Source organism: Kogia breviceps, chromosome 2, assembly GCF_026419965.1.
Source record: "Kogia breviceps isolate mKogBre1 chromosome 2, mKogBre1 haplotype 1, whole genome shotgun sequence".
Taxonomy (NCBI): Eukaryota; Metazoa; Chordata; class Mammalia; order Artiodactyla; family Physeteridae; genus Kogia; species Kogia breviceps.
The window spans coordinates 46,102,490-46,118,821 of record NC_081311.1 but is presented as its reverse complement, the minus strand read 5'-3'; positions in this window follow the sequence as shown (position 1 = coordinate 46,118,821).

Below are 16,332 nucleotides of genomic sequence, written 5' to 3'. Positions count from 1 at the left end.
TATAGAACAAACATTCTGCTCAAGACACATGGTATGTATATGTATATATATATATATTTTTTTAATTGACCAAGTATCAAGCTTTAGAGCAAGTTCCAACAAATTCCAAAGAATCTGTAACATGCAGAAAAAATTTTCCTCAGCATGATGTAAGGTAACTAAAACCAGCTTCATATATTTTGGAATAATAATAATAAAGAAACCACCCAAATTAAAACAAATAAACAAATAAAAACCACTCCTCTGACTACCTCATGCACCAAAGGAGACATGGAAAATTTTTTAAAATGCTTAAAATTTAGTAAAAATGAAAATACAACCTATCTAAACTTACAGTATTTAGCTAAAACATTGCATTTTAATTTATATTAGAAAGGGAAAAAAGCTTACATTATTGAGCTAAGTTAAAAGAAAAAGAAGTTTAGCACAAGATTAGCAGAATAAACCAAAAGATGACAGAAGAAGGAAATAATAAAGTAAGAGCAGATATTAATGACAGAGAAAGCAAATATACAATAGAGATCATTAGTCAGGTCAAAGTTGTTTTTTCTTGAAAGAAACCAGTGAAATGAGCAAAGTGCTGGTGTGACTGATTAATATGACATAAGGAAGAGAGAATGAAAAGACACAAATGAAAACTATTTAGAATAAAAAGAGGGACATTAGAGATTGAAAAGATAAGACACTGTTATGTACTTCATGTCTTTTTTTAGTGTAAACATCTTAACTTGCCATCAGTGGAGTCCCCTATCACTCAATCTACTTCACTTAATATGTAATTTTTGAACACCTCCTCTCTCCAAGGCACTCTTCTATACTCTGGGGATTCAGTGGTAAAAAAGTCAGATAAGTCCCTCTTCTTAATGGACTGTATATGTCAATAGCAGGGGGAGACAGAGAAATACGATTCTTTTGGAAAGTGGTGGGACTGTGACAAGATCAAACAGAGTGATGGCATTGTAGGGGTGGTAGACTAGCTTCAAACTGGGTAGTCAGCAAAACCCCTTACTGATGGAGATGTGTGCTAGGGTATAATGGGTGAAAACAAGCCAGCTGTGAAAATATCTGAGGGAAGAGTATTCCACACCAGTGATGTCCAACAGAACGTTCTGATGATGGAAATAGTGTATATCTGTGCTGTCCAATATGGTAGCCATGAACCACCTGTGGCTGTTGAGAGTGACTAAAGAGCTGAATATTTAACTTAATTTAAAATTTAATTAATTTAAATTAAAATAGTCATGTGTATGCCAATAAGTACAAAAACATCTAAATTTAAAAATCAAATTCATAGAGAAACATGTTTACTAAGCCACTCCTGAATACGATAAAAAGGTTTAAATTAAGTGTTTACTTAAAAATCTTCTCATGAAGAAAAGAGAAAAGTAAATTTTAATTCCAATTTTACAGAAAATGTTTCAGGAAAGTAAATAAAGAGGAAATACTTCTCAAATTTCCTTGATAACAAAGCTGGACACACGAACCATATAAGGTGAAGGGATTTTACAGATCAATTTCCCTTGTGAACATAAAAACAAAAGTCTTAGATATAATATTAGCAAAATATATCTGGTTTTATATATTTGACTTTGATAGCATCAGACAAATATTTTGCATAATTATAAAAAAGCATTATATTTGGCCAAAGGCATGAACATAATATGACTTGAATTTTCCAATTACTGCTGTGTGGAGAATAGTTTTGAAGGGACCAGAATGAAATCAGAGGAGCTGATGAAAGACAGCGGTGAAACTGAGTTCCTGTCTGGATATGTTGTGTTTGAGGGACCTGAGAGACACCACTTGGGAGAAGTCATATGAGCAGGAGGTACTGAGTCAGGTCTGAGTGCGGGCACAGTTCCATGGAGATCTACACTGGATGCTGTGGGTCTGTGGGAGAGGACCTGCAGGAAAACGCTGCCTCCCTGCTGTGGGTTATGTCCAGTGCTCTTCCAGAACCCAGGACTGAGAGACCAGGAGGGTGGAAGAAACACAGTAATTACGGCAACACAAAGTCCTACATGCCTTTCTCAACTTTGGCAGATCTGGTGGAAGGCATTTCCGGCTTGTCACAGTTTATATTTTCTTTCTCTCCCCAGCAGAACATAGTTAGGAAAAAGCACCACATGTTTGAACTGGATGTAAATCAGAAGGAAGGTGGTTCACAGGAGATTTAGGTCCAAATAATAGGTCAGACCTTTTCAAGCTCCATAAAAAAGAGTCATAAAGATCAGTATCTAAAAAAACCTGAATTCCATTATCCACTAAAGGAAATTTGAAATCACCCAGGGCCCCTGTACGCTTCATTTTATTGGGGGACAGGTGGGAAGAGAAGTGGATCATATCTCATTCCTTCAGTAGGTTTTAGAATCCAAGAATCATAGGATCTCATAGCTAAAGGGTATGTTTGAGGTCAATTTACCTGACCTCCCTTCAAAAACTTGAAATAAATCTTCACCAGCAACACTGCAAGAAAGAATTCCTTCATTGCCCCTAGGACAAGCTAATGTTCTGGGACTGCTTTGGAGACATGGAAGAAGCAGAATGGTCCCTCAGAGTAGCAGGTGGGAATAATGCACTGCATGCATGCCAATGAGGAAAAAATGATCTCAGCAATAATGCCCTTCCAGTGTAAGCTGGGTTACATGTAGGTTTGGCAAAGAAAATAAACGACTGCAAATTAAGGAAAAGGAGTCTAAAGCAGAAAAACAGAAATTGATGGGTGGTTATCATCATACTTTCCCTCTTCTATCTACATCAGTAAGAGGAACCTCTGCAGATAGCACATCATATACATTAACAAAAACCTATTGTTGAATACTTGTACATTTAATCCTCTACAAATCATCATTAAACCCATACTGCGTCTGATACCCAGAAGAGGTAAATGACTTGCCCAAGTTCACACCTTTAGTAGGCAGAAGAGTGTAGAAGCCAAACACAGTGTTCATTGTGGCATATTTTCTTCCAGAAGAGGCACCCACTTATTATTGAGAACACATTTTAAATTTATTTTTATTGTGGTAAAACATATATAACCTAAAATTTGCCATTTTCACCACTTTTAATTATATAATTCAGAGGCTTTAATTACATTCACAGTGTTTTACAACTAGCACCACTACATATTCCCCCAATTGTTTATCACCCCAAACCCAAAAGTCTGTAACTATTAAGCAGTAATTCCCCCCTCCCCTCCTCTACTCAGCCTGTGATAACCTCTAATCTACTTTCTGTCTCTATAAATTTGCTTATTTCACATGGAGGGAATCATACAATATTTGTCCTTTAAATCTGTCTTATTTCAATTGGCATCATGTTTCAAAGTTCATCCATATCACATGTGTCAGAACTTCATTCAGTTTTTATGGCTGAATAATATTCCTTTGCACATATATATCACATTATATTTATTGATTTATCTCTTAATGGCCACTTGGGTTGCTTCCACCTTTTGGATATTGCAAATAATGCTATAGTAAATATTGGTGTACAAGCATCTGTTTGAGTCCTGTTTCAGTTCTTTTGGGTATATTCCTAGAAGTGAATTTGCTTGTTCATAGAGAAATTCTGTTTATTTTTTGAAAAACCACTAAACTGTTTCCCACGGTGGCTACACCATTTTACAGTCCCACCAGCAGTGTACAGGTGTTACAATTTCTCCAAATCCACTTGTTATTTTCTGGGATTTTTAAAAATAGCCATTTTACTAGGTGTGATGAGGCATTTCATTGTGGTTTTGATTTGTACTTCACTAGACCAATGGCACTGAGTATCTTTTCATGTGCTTGCTGGCCATTTGTGTATCTTCTTTAGATAAATATCTACTAATGTCACCTGCCCATTTAAAATTTTTTTTTTTCTACTTGTTGTTGAGTTGTAGGAGTTCTTCAGATATTTTGGATATTAACCACTTATCAGAGGTATGATTATAAATATTTTTCCTATTCCATGAGTTTCCTTTTCACTCTGTTGATAGTGTCCTTTGATGCACAAAAGTTTTTAATTTTGAGGAAGTCCAGCTTATCTAATTTTTCTTTTGTTGCCTGTGTTTTTGTTGTCATATCCAATAAATCATTGCTAAATCCAAGTTCATAAATTGTTTTCCCTATGTTCTCTAAGAGTGTTACAGTTTTAGCTCTTATGTTTAGATCTTTGATCCATTTTGAGTTAATTGTTTATATGATATAAGGTAAGAATCCAACTCTATTTTTGTATATGTATATATTCAGTTTTCCCAGCACCATTGGTTGAAAAGACTGTCCTTTCTCCATTGTATGGGTTTGGCATCCTTGGTGAAAAGTATTTGACCATGTGTGTAAGGATTTATTTCTATGCTATCTAATCTATTCTATTGGTTTATATATCTGTCTTTATGCCATTACCACACTATTTTGATTACCCTAACTTTGTACTACATTTGGAAATTAGGAAGTGTGAGACCTCCAAATTTGTTCTTCTTTTTCAAGATTGTATTGGCTATTCAGGGTCCCTTGAGATTTCATATGAATTATGGGATGAATTTTTCTATTTAAGTAAAAAATATCATTGGGGTTTTGATAGAGATTGCATTGAATCTGTAGATCACTTTGTGTATCATTGATATCTTAATAATGCCAGGTTTTCCAATCCATGAACATAGGATATCTTTCTATTTATTTGTGTCAAAGATAATTATCCACAGAATAATATTAACAGTGAGGATGAATATTAATGAGAAAAAAATCACAGAATTACAGGATGACCAGTGACACAACTAGGAATAAATTATGAAAAATGAGATAGTCACACTTCATAAGAGAATAAATAGGAATTCCTGGAAAAGATCTGTGTATACTCACAAATGTTACTTTTTAAATTATTAATAAAACTGACAGCCTCTCAAAAATGAAAGATTAAATATAGTGTGTACAAACATTTTATTTGTAATAGATTTTTCCTGAATTTGTATGTAAAAACTATGATTTTAACCTTTTATTTCTTCATCTATACAGTAGGGGAGTGTTGGAAAAAGCTAATTATACCAGATAATCTCTTTCTTCCTTTTCTCTCTAATAAGTTAATTATTCTACTTCCTTCCAACTCTAAACTCCACTTCCAACCATTCCCTGCCATTTTTTTCCAAAGAAGCTTTAAATTTCCAAATTCAAATACACAGGGATGAGGAGATCTTAACAATTTGTTGCCAATTTCCTAGATAAAAGGAATAAGTTATGTCCTAATTATCATCTCTCATACTTCCCACATTTCTAATGACCAACCCTTCCTCCTCGGACAGTATCTGAGGGCACCTCTCTTTAACACACTTTTCTAGAGGGACCTGGTGTCTTTCCACAGTCAACTGAGGACAAAACTTAGCCAGGCAATGGAGTATATGACTCAATGCAGATGGAGGCAAGGCTGACAGTTCAGGACCAGTCCACTGTCACTGAGTCACAGATGGCCAACACTGAAGGAAAGGAACAGCTGTGTTATGAGGTGAGTAGAAACAAGTAAGCATCCCAACACATCCATCCATGGTGCATGTGCACATCTGGTACTGATTCCCTCATTTCCCTTTCCAGGGAGAGGTGTGTGTGTGTGTGTGTGTGTGTGTGTGTGTGTGTGTGTGTGTGTGTGTGTGTGTGTGTGTGTGTGTGTAAGAGCAATCTAAGCAGGTGAGAACTTCCAGCAAGCAGAACACAGAGGAGCGATGTGGGGTAACAGGGACAGGCATAGTGGTGCAAGTTAAGCAGAGGCTGCTAGTAAAAATGCTCTCCCACGACCGCTGCTGGAGGAGGAGGGCAGCTCATGCCTTTTCTTTTTACCTTTCACAAGCAATAAGTGTTTACTTTTTAAAAGAGTTTGAGGGGTTGAACTTCCAGCCCTAATTTGTGCAGATAGGTGAATCTGCCTCAATTTAGAGCTCAATTACCCCCTCTTGAGATTCTCAAATTTTGCCTCTTCCTCATGTTCCTTTTTGAGGACCTAATATCTATAGTATTTCATCTCTGATTTGTTCTTGGCCAAGCCTCATTCCCCTCTTGCCATGTGCTTATTGAGTCTGTATACACGGTCACCTCCCTCACTCCCCGTCTTCTCCCCTTCTCACCCTTTGCCCCGCCCCTCCCCCAGGTCCCCCTAACTATTGGCTAGTCCACAGGTCACTATCCAGCATCTCCAGAGACTCCTGCTTACTCTCCTCTCGCTCACCCTCACCATTCTCATGGCTGTCTCAGGGTTTTGTGTTCAGGGATCAGCTGAAGGTACACTTTGCGCTTAAGGGAGAGGAGGATGCTGTGTCATTGGCTGTGGTTCAGTTTTTCAGACAATCCTGTGGGGGAGTTTATCGGCTTACATGTTACTAACTGTACAGACTTGAGTGTGTATTGTCTTCTAGAATTTCTCAGAGAAGCATTGTTGTGCTTTGGGACAGCATCTGAGCATTCCTGGGTTTCGTTATAAGAAAATAGAAAATATCAAAATCATCAAAATATCACCTGATTCCTAACGGGAATAGCATCTGTTTGAAGGAGGTCATCTTTTATTGAGTGTGAAAGGAAGAAGCAAGGAAATGCTGACACTGAGTAAAAGCCATGTTATCCCAGGCTGACCCTGTTTTTTCTACTCCATCTGTCAACGCTCACCATGAGTTCTATACCATTGCCTTTGAACTTTCCATACACCTATGGATCTTGGCCCTTACTAGATTATTAGCATAATATGTATCATTATTATATGAATAATAAGCATTATTCCTAATGTCAGAAAACATAGGACTGATCGATGACCTGGCCATGCAACATTCATGTTAACTGTGGACACGTCACTTCCAGTCTGTTGCCCTCATTTTCCACACCTGCAAAAATGTGAATATTAGATAGAGCCTGGGGGTTCCTGAGTGTTACTTTAATATGTACCTTTCTATGAATCAAAGTTCTAGGATGTAACCTAGAAAGCATCTTTTTCTTTTGAACATATTCCCATAGTTTGATGGGGCTGACACAGGATATGCCTGCTATTTTGCTAAAGAAATGACAACTTTAAGCAAGTAACACATTCATAAATCTGTACTGAAGATGCAATAAATAATAGTCCTGGGAAGAAGTAACCCATTATTCTCAGAGTTCCCAGGACCCAAAGGAAGGGCACACAACCAACTGGTCCAGAGCCCCCCATCTATACACAGACGCTCTGTCTTCACCCCACAAACAAAGCTGAAATGCCCCATAAAGATGGTCACCCAGGTACATCCAGCCTTGCCTCTGGCTTCGTGCCCAAGGAAAGTCAAAAAAGAGGAAAATAGAGGTAAAGGGTAAGTAGTAAAAGTATACATTTATAAATATTGTTTAAATTTTTGTGAAAATATTCAATATATTTTATAATCAGCTAAATATATATATATATCTGAATAAAATGAGAGAGTCAAATGGATCTCCATCCCTCCCTCTTTCCTTCCCTCAAGACTTCTCTCCCTCTCTCCCTCCTTTCCTCTTTCTTTCTCTCCTAAGGTGCACCAAGATAGCACCCCCTTTAGCACATCTTCTAGTGAACTTTGATGAGGTTTTCTTTACTGGGATATGGGTCAGGTGATGTTTGGATTGGGACCTGCAGTCCTCACCCCTAGGAGGTAAGGTAGGACCCTTGGCTCTCTGCTCTCAGTCGTCACCCTCTAACACAGCCTCTGCAAGATCTGACCCACCTTCTAACCCACTGCGAAGTGACTATGTGGAATTCTCAGATAATTCTCAGTTAATATTAAGTAACCCATTATTCCTCTGTGAAGTGACCATGAAAATAATCTTAACCCACCTTCTCACTTACCCTCCAATGCCTGTTCTGCAGTGGATTATAGGACAACATCCTTGGATGACATTTTACCCTTCACACTCAACATGCCCAAACTGGCTGGAATCAATCTTCTTCCAGCTCTCCAACATCTATGAGATCTGGCTCTATCTTCCCTTAGCAACATCTCCCACATTTGGCCCTTATTCTTTATCCAGACCACCACATCCAGGGTCACCTAATGGGGAAGGGATCTCAAGAGTTACTTGGCCTCATCCTCTGCTGTCATACCCCACAGGTGCTCCAGCAGCCCAAGGAGCAGGGAAGGTGTGCTGCACTGCTGAGAGCTCAAGGTGCTATGTATTAGCTTGAGACACCACCAGCCTCTGTGGTTTTTACACATTCCGCCTTCTGAGCCTCATAGAACAAATAGGACCTCTCCTCCACATGACAGCCCTGACAAATTTAAAGCATGTCCTGCCATCTCTGACACCATTCAAGTCTGCATACAGCATTATTTACACCTTCCTTCCCAGGTCAGCCTCTCTGCACACACTCTCCGGGTGAAGGCCCTGATTCGGGTGTGGCCCATGGGTACACACCCCTGGGAGGCAGTCCCCTTCCTGAACATTCCAGGGCCCCTCCCCAGAAGCCTGAGGCTGCAGTTACCAAGTTGATCTCCTCTGGGAAGCAGGTGCATGGGCAACAAAAATGCCTTAGCTCTCAATGGCATTCGACAGCAACTTGGATCACTACTGAGAGGGCCCAAGTTTTCCATTTTTATAATTTTAAATCTTTCTCTGGAGGCCAGTAATATTAACTGAGAATTATCTGAGAATTCCACAGCATAGCCAGGGTTTCATTTTCAAGTAGAGTAACAAAAAAAAACATTACTATATGATCCCATGTTACCTGTGACGGTTGATTTTATGTGCTAAATTTTATAAGCCACAGTACCCTGATATTTGGTCCAACACCAGTCTGGATGTTGCTGTGAAGGTACTTTTTAGATGATATTAAAATTTAAATCAGTAGACTTTGAGTTAAGCAGCTCACCCTCCATAATGGGTGGGGATTGGGGGAGGGCTCATCCAATCAGTTGAAAGCCTTAAGAGAAAAGACTGACTTCCCAAGGAAGAGGGGATTCTGCCTCCAGACTGCCTTTGGACTCAAGTTTCAACATCAGGTCTTTCCTGGGTCCCTAGCCTGCTAGCCTGCCCTGTAGATTTTTGACTTGCCAGCCTCCACAACCACATGAGCTAATTCCTTAAAATAAATCAATCTCTCTCTATCTGTCTCTCTCTCAATCTCTGTCTTTCTCTCTGTGTCTTGCTATCTCTGTCTGTCTCTCTAGGTAGTTATATGGATAGATATATAAATGTATTTATATATCTCTATATCTATCCAGATTACCACTTCTGTATCTGGAGAATCCTAACTAATATACTACCCTTAAGAAATCTTTTGAATTACATTAAAGAAGTATATGCTCATTTTTCCCCTTTTTAACTTGATGCATTATAAAATAACCTCTTGTGATTAATTGTATACTGTTCCCCTCAACTATTAGCACTTTCCCTCATCTTTTTTGCTCTCTTCAACCCTGCAAAACAGTTGAAGCTCAAATACAAATGCTACCAGGGACTCATTACATATTCTCAACAGCTCATTAGACATCCACCCTTCCATCTTTCTTTGTACCTAAGAAAGGTGTATATATCTCACACATTTTAAAGGGAAATAAAGATGTGATTTTTTTTTCCCCAGAAAAGCATAATCTATACACATGAGAAGCCTCATATTGAGGTGAAGGATGGGAGAGTATGAAATAAAATAAAACCGGACAGGTTAAAAATGCTTCTTGGCACATGTTTCAAAGAAATCTAAGGGAGTTTTATTCATTTCACTCTATGGAATATATTCATTCCTTTAATTAATAAATATTAACTGAGTGTCCTGCATGGAAAGCTCTGCACTGCAGGTCCTTCTAGGGTCTGACAGCATGATCTGGACCCAGCAACCGTGTTCATGGCTTAGAGTCCATAGCATGTGCATGATCTACACATAAACAACCTGGCTGCAACAGGGACTGGAAACAGGAGAAAACTATAGAACAGAGTATATGGTGTGAGACATCCCTATGCTGTATAGAGGGATGGAGATGGAGTGGAAAAGTTCATTCTAGAAGGAACAGCCAACAGGTGGTACACGAGCCCTAAGCCCAGGGAGTATGGAAAGAGCAGGGAGTAATAATACGAGTTGTCTGGATGCAGCATAAAAGTCATACTGGGAGAAGTAGTAAAACACAAGGTGGGGAATGACTGAGACCAGGCACAGCCTGGTGGTGCACCACTTACGCATTTGGCCATAGAACTACGCTCATGGATTATAGAAGTTCGACTTGGCCACTTTCTTCTGCAATTGCCCATAAGAGGTTCCAATTTCAACTGGTATCCGGTAAGAAGTGCTTGAAGCAACCTCTTCCAATTCCCCAACAAAATGCCCATGAAAACAAATTATAAAATAATAGAAACTCACATAATTCAAGATGAAAAGACAGTCAACTGACTGCCAGAACCTGTGGGAAATTTTCCCCCGAACAAGTCGATGTGATGAGATCCGGCAGCATATTTGTCAGCCTGTTCTTTTTCGCAACTAGAAACAAAGCAAACTCTTTTCCAGAAGAGGAAACATGGAACCTTCTCTCACTGTTATCTACTCAGAAACTTAAGAAGAATGGTACCCACGAGAAAACTGAACATCAAAACTGCTATTGAATTTTGAATCAGTCACAGGGCCACTTCCCCCCCGTTAGCACATGCATCATCTTTATCTAGTCCTCTAAGTCCAATTGGAGCTCCCCAAACTCCCAGGGGCTGAGGGATGGGGAATCAGGACAGGTTACATTACATCCTGAGAAATACAGCCTCTACCATTTCTTACTCTACATCAGTGGCTCCAGTGCTTGACCCTCTTCCCTCCTTTGTTAACCACCCAGTTGTGCTGAGTGGAATCTGGTTTTCTCCACCTTTCAGTACCTCCTGCCCCTGCCCTCTCCTGCCATGTGGGACTTGTGCACATAACTGTGGAAGAATCAGACTGTTCAACTCAACTTTGACTTTCAGTCAACTTTCATTCCATCCTAAAACCAGAGAGAGCTATGGTCTTGAGGGATATGACTTTAAGAGGTATTGACTGCCAACTCTGGATGAGATGGGGAGCTGGTCCCTGCACCAATTCTGGGGGCAGGGTACCCCCTCAGATCTTCATTTCCCTGACAGCCTTTCAAGACACAGTTGCTGTTTGCCCTTTGGTGCCTGAATGGGGAGACAAAGTCTGAGACTGTTACTTTCATGGGGAGGCACTACAAACAAATAGCAAGGAGTAAATCCAACTTTAAAAATAAACAGTCTGCACAGATAACTCTTCAGGGCTACCTCTTGGTGAGTTAGCTGAGTGACAGATCACCCAGCTGCTTACAGCCAACAGAATGCCTACCAATCAGCCTCACTAACTGTTCAGATGGAGATAGAACACATCTCCTTCCAGAATGGACCTGCCCTGCTGACCTTCGAGCTTACTTTATCATCTAGGTTGTGTTCATCTAATCTTTCCCTCCCCTATCCCTTGAAACACAGTTCCAAACCCAAGCTCCCAGCCAGCACGTGGGACTGTGTTAGTATCTGCTCTCTCCCTGTGGCTGCGTGGGCCTGCGTGCACCCCATCACCACCATCGCCTGCATCTCCCTAACTACAGCTCAGATAAATGTCATTTTGGGGAGCAGAAGCCCTTGCAGAAGTCAGCAGGGGACATAAAGGAGCAGATTCTTCCCCCTCAAGTCACATACCACTGTGTTCAGTTCAGGCCAAGCCATTGGTAAGTTGTCAAAAGGTATCACTACCTCTTATTTGGATGGGCCCTCATTAATCCTTCGTTGGAGATTTAATTGGCACCACCTTGAGGCGCCGTGTGTTTATAAAATGATAAACAACTTCAGACATTCATTAGCACTGTCAGAGCCTCTGGAATGATAAATAGCAGAGAGGCTTCGTCAAAATGCTTCTGGAGCTAATCCCAAATTAAATTTTCTCTACCCTGCCAAGAAGAAATATGAGAGCAATGAAGGTTTTATGATAGCCCATAACCTCATGATTAAACAAGCAACTGAAAAGAAAATGGAACAATGCATTATGTTTTAATTGAAATATAGGAACCAAAATAAACAGCAGCATCTCACAGCCCTTCTGGTGACAAGGTCTAACGCACCTACACTTTAGCACTAAACCCCAGTACCACACACAACGTGCTGAGTGTGGTATCTATCAGTGGAGCATGCTCAGCCCTGCACAGGGCTCGCCTCTGTGTGTTTATTTTTCCATCAGTATAAATGGGCTGTCTCCAGGACTCCGTTTCCACACGTCCTCTTCACTCCAACAGTCGCTCAAATTAAAGCATTGGGATTCTACGGGTAATTGAGTTAAGGTTTAGCTTTACCTATAGGAAAATAACTCAATTCCATGAAAAGAACCACTCCACAGTCTGGAGAAAATATGAAAAGGATTGGAGTGCCTTTAGCTGAACGCCAAGGAGGAGAGGAAGCAAAGGTAGAAAGGGCAGTTGCTTGCATTCTGGAGAGTTATGTAAACTGGAGCTTAACTTTCCCTCCGGACCACCCAGTTTCATCTCTTTAGTAAAACATTACCACATTGGAAATGCCTGGAGGAGCTCTGGAAGCCTCTCTGGAGTTAGCAGGAAGAGGCTTCATTTCATGGTCTATGAACAGAAGATATACCACGATAGATACTCGGGATGCACCAAAGCAATTGCCAAAAAATTCACATAAATATTTTGAAATTGCATCCTAAGGGCAATCACTCTTTTTTCTTTTTCTTCTTTTTAAATTAAATTCAAATAAACCATTTTGGTTACTGACAGTTCGAGTCTGTAAGAACTTTGGAATCGATTTCCCTGCCTGTGGAATATCTCTTGCCCTTTGTTTTCTTTTTCAATATTTGAGATTTTATAAGTATATTTTCTTTGAAAAAGAGAAATTGAGGTGGGCTTCCTTTTAATGACCAGGACAGCAATCAGAGGCCATGGTCACCATCCTCTACGTGCCCTACCGGAGGCACAGGTAACTGTCCTAGGATCTACATGTGAGGTCACAGAAGCTCCTTACACCGCGGCCCTCAATGCATCTGTGTAAACGTCACCTCTTGTATCTGGATGGGTGGGTCAGCTACACAGGTAGTTTCATTTTCTTGAAGATCTGCAGGCTCTCTGTCCAGAAAGAGTCTAGTTCAGTAGGACATACACCTGGGCCTGCCTATGCTGGTGGTCTGAGGGTCTGGTTGCTTTCCATTCCAGACGATCAGCTTAACCAGAGAAACAGTGCAGCAGTTCCTCCAAGGTGGCCCCAAGTTCCTCTGGCCACACCGCAGCTCCCCATGCTGTATAAACCCTGGGACACTCTCTGGTGTCACTTCATATATTCAAACCTAGACCTCTTCCGTGGCACTTGGTGTGTTTTTGTAAGATGATAAACATTATTATTTTCCCTCCTTCGTGCTTATTTTTGTACATGTTTACAGCAGGTGATTTGTTACCTGCTTATCTCTAGACGCTGGCCGAGACCATCTGTCCCGAGCAGGGGAAGAGTGATGGTCCACAGCAGCGCCAGAAAAATGTTCGTCCAGGGATTACCAGATGTCACAGAGCAGACGGAAAGGGCTGCCGCTCTGCAATTACAGCTTCCTAAAGAAACAGCCGTCAGAAGATGCCTGGACAGTGTCTTCCCCCTCTGGCCTTGAGAGCAGCATGGACGACCCATCTTTTGTGGATGGCATGGTCTGCTCCACGTGCCATCTGTCTGTGCTCCCCACACGTGCTCCTCACCCCCAGATCCCCTGCTCTGGGGAGGGCTCTGGGAGCAGTGCCCCTCATCTGGCAGGAAACACAGAGTAGTGGACGGTTTTGGTCCTACATGCCCATGCCTTAGAATGCAGGCCTTGGAAACCATGAGCCAGGCCTCCAAGGGTAGAGACAGAGGGAGAGGACAGAGGATGGTGATGAGGGGAAGGGAGGGGAAACCCAGCAATGGTCCCTGGTACCAGTCAATCCTCTCTTGCACAGAGTTAAAATAGAATGAGCCATCGCTGTAGAACTGATTCTAGAAAAGCCTGGGAAGAAGCGCAGGTGGGGTATTGAGAGAAGGGAGGCTCTGTGTAAAAATCGTCACCCCACTCCCCAGCCTCGCCATACCAGGAGGCTTGATTGTGAATCTAAAGAGCTGAGGGGCACTTCCTCCGGGCAGCCTCAGCTCAACCTGACAGTCCTGAAAAGGAAGCAGCCCACACTGCCAACTGCCAACATGGCTGGCTGGTCACACGGTGATGGTCACCATGTCCCCACACTGTCCCCATCCCCCGGAAATGACTCAGCTCTCCAGGCCCTGTTCAGACCCTGGTTACTCAAAGAGCTGACCATGTGTGGGACGAGGGCACAGCAGAGGAAAAAGAGAGCGGAATTTAATTTAAATTCACCCAGAATTCTTCTGTCAAAATGTCTGTAAGTAAATTATTGTAGGCTTCATATGTGTGAGGTTGAGAATCATTTGGAGATATAAAAGTTTCTTTGCAGTTTCACAGCAGGTTGGGGAAAGAGATTAGGGCCTTTGCCATCTTAGCCCAACCTGGATGTGAGCAGGGAATGTTGGGGGGATGGCTAGGCTATGTGAACTAGGCTGGGGCCTTGAGTACCCCTGTGAAATGGGGGACCACCTGCCAGACGTGGGTCCAGCCCTGCCCTTCCTGACTACCTGTGACATCTTGGGCAGTCACTTAACTTCCGGGGACTCTAGCTGGGGATAATGATACCCTCCTGGAAATTTTGTAGTGACAACTGAGAAAACGTATACGAGCAGTGTTTGGTGAACCCCAAATAACAAAATGTGGAAGAAAATGAGAAGATTGGGAAAGGGCATCTGGAGAAAGGAATGATCACAGGTGCACAGGGCTGTGCGGTAGGGCTTCCTTGGTGCTTGTGAGAGCCACGGAGACCCCTAACCAGTGGTTTCCAAACTTTAATGTGCATTTAAATCCCCCAGAAAGCATGGGGACCCATGGCCAGACCCCACCCTCAGAGATTCTGATTCAGCAGGTCTGGGAAGCATGTGGGAATGTGACCTCCATCAAGTTCTCAGGAAATGCTGATGCTGAGGGCCCACACTTTGAGAACCTAAAGGATTTTTGTGCCTACCTGCCTGGGGAAGGAAATGAGGTGATGCCTGTGCTTGGAGGGGTGGAGGAGCCCCTTGGCCCTCAGGGGAGCCACATTTAGGACTAAGGGCTGGTTCTAATCAGGAGCTCTAACCAACCCTCTCCTCCAACATCTTACCTAGACACTCTGGTTCTACTCTGGATGAACCCAGGAGTATATAGTCTCAGCAGCCCTTCCACCTGCCCTGCCTGTGCATCCACTGCTCCTACTTCTACCAAACCAACCCAGCCCTTCTCTACTCAACTCCAACTTCTCTCCCCACCAACCCCCGGTAGAAACAACCTCCTCTTTGCCTGAGAAAACGTAGCCTCGCATTAACTCTCCACAGGAAAAAGAAACAAAAAACACTGCACATCTACACACAGAGACATACACAAGAATATCCTTTACAGCATGGTTTGTAAACTAAAATGGCTAGAAACAGCCTATCTGTCTATCGCTGGGAAACGGTTAAATAGACTCTGACACACACCTACTTCAGAATATCGTGTGGCCGTTAAATAAGGAAATGGTTCTGAAGGTGCTAAGGTGAATTATTCCCAATACATCTTATTAAGAAGAAAAATTCAAGTTGCAGAGCAATAGGCCATAGTGTGATCTCATTAAGAAAAATAAAATTAAAGAAATACACAGCAAAACCCACATATTTCTATAGTCGGTGTTTATTTACAGATAGAAACAAAAGACACATAGCAAATTAAAAACATTGACCATCTCTGGGCAGAAAACCAGGATGGTGATGTGGTCAAGGGGAACTTATAATTCATCTATATTGTTTGGGGTTTCCAGGGACATATCCATGTATATCTTGAATGATTAAAAAATAAAAGTATAGACAAAGGAAGCTGAGTGATGACAGGGACTCCTGCCACATGTGTCCCTAAGCACTGCATCTGTCTTCATTTCCTTTCCTTCCATCTCACAAGAAGACGGAGCTGGGCATTATAATACTAACTGAAGTAAGTCAGACAAAGAAAGACAAATATAACATGATATTGTTTATATGTGGAATATTTTTTAAAATGATATAAATGAACTTATTTACAAAACAGAAACAGGCTCATAGACTTAGAGAACGAACTTATGGTTACTGGGGGGAAGGGGAATGGGGAGGGATAGATTGGGAGTTTGGAATTTACATATACACACTGCAATATCTAAAATAGCCAACAAGGACCTACAGTATAGCACAAGGAGTGCTGCTCAATATTCTGTAATAACCTAAATGGGGAAAGAATTTGAAAAAGAATGGATACTTGTATGGGTATAACTGAATCACTTTGCTG